Source organism: Octodon degus, unplaced genomic scaffold (genome assembly GCF_000260255.1).
Source record: "Octodon degus isolate 3935 unplaced genomic scaffold, OctDeg1.0 scaffold00897, whole genome shotgun sequence".
Classification (NCBI taxonomy): domain Eukaryota; kingdom Metazoa; phylum Chordata; class Mammalia; order Rodentia; family Octodontidae; genus Octodon; species Octodon degus.
In genome coordinates, this window is record NW_004525473.1 from 2,072 (window position 1) to 7,308 (window position 5,237).

General features: G+C 55.2%; 1 pseudogene; it reads right to left on the bottom strand.

Annotated features, from left to right (window-relative positions):
• Window positions 1–2,468: 2,468 nt before the first annotated feature.
• LOC101569079 lies at window positions 2,469–4,391 on the bottom strand (annotated as a pseudogene).
• Window positions 4,392–5,237: the final 846 nt, after the last annotated feature.

Here is a 5,237-nt window from a genome sequence, read left to right on the forward strand (position 1 = left end):
CGCGCCACCCAGCGGCGGGCGGGCGTGTCCTGCCCTGCGGGTGCGACCTCACGACGTGCGCCACGCCCTTCCTCCTCGGGCGCCGTCTTCCCTTTGTTTAGGCTCAGCGCCTTTGGCGTCCGCACACAGGCCTCGGCGGGGCAGAACTGACCCTGAGATCCGAGGGCGGCGCCCCCCGCGTCCTCCCCGCTCAGCCCGGGGAAGGCAGCTCGCGGGCGCGGGCGCCGGCCAGCTCGCACGAGAATGAGGCCCCGCGGCTCCCGGGCGCCCGCCGCGTCGGTCGGGTCGGCGCTGAGCGGACGAACGTGGGCGCAGGAACCCAGGCGGCCGGGAACAGCTACCCTGCCCACGCGTTTCACTCGTGTGTGCGCGCGCGTGCGCGCGTGTTCCTGCGCACGTGTGTGCACGCGCGCGTGTGCATCTATTTGTGTTGCTGGGGATTGAACACGGGCCCTCCCCCAGAACGACATCTCTGGCCCGTTTTCACTCTGTCAAAAAATCCCCGTCATTAAGCTGCTCTGGCTGGACAAAACTCGCGGCCCTCCTGCCTCAGCCTCCCCGGGTGTGAGCTCGCAGACCTGCGCCCGTGCCGCCGCAGCTCTTCGCAGTCACCTGGTTGCTCCGTCTGTGTCTCGGGCCAGCGGCCCCCTTTCTCCTGCAAGATGGGGCGGGTTCTAGGTTTCCTGTCTGAGCACTGGTCCTGCCTTTCTTCCTCCTGTCTCCAGTTACAGATGCAAGGTGCTTTGACTTTCAGGACTGAGCACTTGAGGTGGAGCTTTGCAAATCAGGGTTCTAACAGCTAAGCCTCTTGTCCAGCTCCCTTGGCCCAGAGCAAACCTCCACCCACCCGGGCCAAGCCTTCCAAAGAGCCCACTGCATCCTGGGCTGCTGCTGCTGCTGCTGCTGCTGCTGCTGCGGCCGAGGCCGGCTGCTGCCGGCGCGCGCTTCCTGGCTCTTCTGCCCGCCCAGAATGTGGCTGTGTACTCCCTGGCCAAACTGTAAGTAAACTCGCTTTTCCACTTTCATGGCTTTTCCTCACACCCGTGATGACGGGGCCCAGTAGCAGCTCCTCCTGTACTCTCTCACATTCTTTCTACTTCTGTCCTTCTTTCTTACTTAGGGCTGGATATTTTCTGCTGAGCCACACCCAAGGCACTGACCCCTCCGGAGCAGCTGACCACTTCTCCAGGGCTAAGTGGACGTTGCTGTTTTCGTCCCAGCCTTCCACTTGGTCCTCTTCTGTGGTCTCCACTTCTCGGAGGGGCTCTGCATTGTGCCGTCTGCCTTAGTTCTCCGTCTGTATGCTGAGCCAGTACCACAACACCCAGGACTCCTCTGGCCCAGACCCGGGTGGCAGTGCATTTGGCCGGGCCTGGACCTCGTGCTGGGACACTGGGCTCCAGGACGCAGGCACAGCCCACTTCACTGGTCGTAAGCGGACCACACTCACTCCTCATGGCATGTATAATAAATGTAAGACCTTGCTACCAATTGTTGGTTCCTGACGGGCTCTGTTCAGGGTGACAAGAGGCTGCAAAGGCTCCCGGGGAAGAGCACCGTGCCCCATGGCAGAGGCAGCAGGCGGCGGGCCTCGGCCGGCCGGCTCATCGCCTCACTTTTCCCCTCCTTTTCTCTCCCCCAGGGTTTCCACCTCACTTTTCCCCTCCTTTTCTCTCCCCCAGGGTTTCCTCCTGTCGGTCCCTCCCTCCTGCTCAGGCTCTCACCTGTCAGAAGCTCAAATCCTCTTTGACTTTTCCTCTCACGTTGGCTGTCAGGGAGCAGAGACTGAGGAGCGGCAGGAGCTGGGGCATGCGGGAAGCTTTCTCAGTTCTCCAGGACAGTTCCCTTGTGTGTCCCCCTCGTGGGGGCGCGCCGCGTCACAGTCTGGGTCACCACGCACTCGTGCTGCTCCACCGTCGGTCACTCCCCCGTGGGAGCTGGTCTGGGTGGCCTTGAGTATCTGGGAATCGAACCACCGCTCCCAGAGACTGACTGCTTCGTTTAAGCAGGCACTTAAACAACTGGGCTAGTGGGCGGGCCCCCATTAATTTGCCTTTTATAACCCTTTTTGTCTTTTAGCGCCTCTGTGAGTAGCTGCCGGCTGCAGCCTGCACTCCGCACCCGCAGTCTTGCCTGTGCTTCCCGCCAGGCAGCCTTCTATTTCTGAGCATCCCTAATGGGTTGCTGTCTCAGGGCTTGTTTCTTAGTCCTCACGGAGACGTCTCAGTCCACCTTCCCGTCACATGGTGGGCCATTCTGGTTCATCATGTGGGCTGGTCGCGTGGGTCGGCCACATCAGCACACCACTTTCCTCAGCTGATCTTATGGGCACCAGGAAATCCTCAGGATTAGAGATGAAGTCCCCCTTGCAGGGGTAGATGGTACCCCGACTTTTCGAATTTGGGTTAGATCCCTTCCTTGTCTTTTTTTTTTTTTTTTTTTTGTGTGTGTGTGTGTGTGTGTGTGTTCAAAGTTTATTTCAGGTCACAGAAAATATACAAACTAAAACAATGAAAGGAACTGATTTTGTTCCGTGAGAAGGTGATGAGTCCTCCACCTGGCACCAATTTGAGTCATTCAAGGGGTAGGATGCAGAAGTCAACTATTTTCAACATTTCCTCAATGTTATGGAATTAATTTCCAGAATTGTTGCTTAGTATTTTTGAAAACCTTTCAAGGTGCTCCAGTGGACTTCTGTATTTGTTCCTTTAAGATTAGGATACTCTGTCTTTGCTCAGGAGGCAGCATGGCAATGTGATCTGCAGTCAGTTGAAGGACCTGCATAATCAAAGCAGCCTTCTCATGATCCTGTGGTGTGACCTGGTTCTGCCCAGGACTAAATCCACCAGGCTGGCTTCCACCCTGCATGCTTGGTCCTTGTATGCCTGTTCCCTGCATGACTGGGACCTGTCTAGATCCTTGGGGGCCAACTGCTCCAATGTTAATTGGACTGGGGCCCTGGATTCCACTAGGTATAGGTCCTCTAGGGCCTGGCACTGGGCCCCTGGTATCCATGCCTCTGGCCTCCATCCCTCGGACTTCCATGGCACAGGCCTCCATGGCGCGGACCTCCATGGCGCGGGCTTCCATAGCACGGGCATCCATTCCTCTGGCATCTAAACCTGTTGCTTCCATAGCTCTGGCCTCCATCCCTCGTGCATCTATTCCCCGTGGATCTCTTCCACCTCTGCCATCCATGGGTGGACCCCTTTGATCTAGCATGGGTCCTCTTGGTTCTGCCATTAAAGGTCTGGGCTCAGCTAAAGGCGCTCCCCTCATTTCATGTGGGGGTGGTCCACGGCCTTCATGGCCAGGAACATGGTGCATAGGTGGACCCTGATGAGGTGGTCCCAGGTAACCTCTAGGCTCTACTTCTCCAGTTACAGTGAGTAAAGTGCCTCCCCGTGGGTCATTTGGAGCATCTCCTAACAGACCTCGAGGAGTTGGGACATTGGCAGGCAAGGAGCCCCGCTGCATAGCGGCTCTAGGGTCTTGCATCGGCACTTGTCCACGTTCTATGGACACTGGTCCACTTCCTGGCATTCCAAGCTGAGATTGCATTCCTCCTCCAGGAGCTAAGGAACCAGGGCCAGGTCCTGTTACAGCAGCTGGGATCTGCCCTGGTGCTGGAACCCCACCTTGCATAGAAGCTTGCATCAGTGGAGGTGCGCCATTGACATGCATTCCACCCAAAGCCTGGCCCTGAGGGGCTTGAGGATTCTGTTGATTCACTGATACATTGGCTCCTGAACCAGGCCCAGCGCCATGGACTTGTTGAGGATTGCCCGTAATCAGTGTTGGGATATTGGTTTGGTGATGCAGAATTTTCAGGGCAATCTCTGCATCCACAATTCTCATCACTACCTGTGCCTGCAGCAAAGCATAAGCCAGCTGTGGGTTCTGCAGCAACATGTTCCGTGCTTCCTGGGGACTAGTCTGGACACAGAGCTTCATTTGTTTCATCAGCTCAAACATCTGCTCTGGTGGAAGACTGGCAACTGCTTTGCTAATGGACTCAGGGGCATCTTCAGGACTGATCGTCTCTCCATAAGGTGACTCAATGACAGGGCACCAGTGCCAAGGCTCTTCAGCTCTTCTTTGTTCTTTTCACTGGCAGCATTGTCAACTCGAAGTGCTCTCCCACTGAATTCCCGTCCGTTCAGGCTCCGCATGGCGCTAAGAGCCGTCTCTTGGTCTTGGTATTCACAGAAGCCATAACCCGCTGGTCTTCCTGTCTCTCTCTCATATGCCAATCTGAAACTAACAACAGGCCCAACCTCAGAAAAGATGTCCTTCAACTGCTCTTCAGTAGCTTCATAAGGAACGTTACCCACGAATACAGAACGTAGAGAACGATCCACAGCAGGGTCCCTCACCGTCAATCCCGCCATTGCTCTCTCCCTTCCTTGTCTCTTCTAACCAAAATTATGACAATTTAGAAACATGCCAGTGTCTGGGTGGAGCAGAAAACTGTCCCTCACAGCACAACTGCCGTGAATATGCAGAAGCAGAGCTGGAATTCCTAGGTAACAAACCTGAACTTGTACTTGGATCACTGTAAGTTTTCTCTTTTTTTTTACTTATTTATTTATTTATTCATTTTGGGGAACTGGGGAATTGAACTCAGGCCCTTGTGCTTGCCAAGGAAGTGCTTATTCCACTGAGCCATCTTCCCAGCCCCAAGTTTCTCTTTTTTAAATTTTTTTTTCTTATCTTTTGTTTATTTGGTACAGGGTCTCACTACACAGCTCAGACTCCTAGTGCTCCTCCTATCTCAGCCTCCCCAGAGCTGGAATTGCAGGTGTGCGCCACCATGCCCAGTTTCGGTGGCTGGCTCAGCACGGGGCCCACACGGCATGGGGTACCAGGGATCGAACCCGGGTTGAGCTTGCCGGACAGGTGCTTAGATGGCTGAGCTATCATTCTGGCCCAAGTTTCCTCTTTTAAATGTTAAAAAGAGGTATCTATTTCTACTGCCTTAGACAAAGCAATTACCAAAGGCTTTGAGGCGTTATAGTGGGTCACAGCTACAGAGAGTTCTAAGGAAAGACCCTGGTGCCGCTTGGTTCACTGGAGACGTCTGGTAGTGCTGTAACAGAAAAGCCAGTATCAAGCCAAACGGAAGCTCTCTGCTCCGAGGAGCTGGAAGGCGACTTGTATTACGCTTGTGGGCTGGGGAGCCCAGAGGTTCAAGTCACCAGCCAGAGCCAGGTTTGAGCTCAGTTTAAACAGGGTCT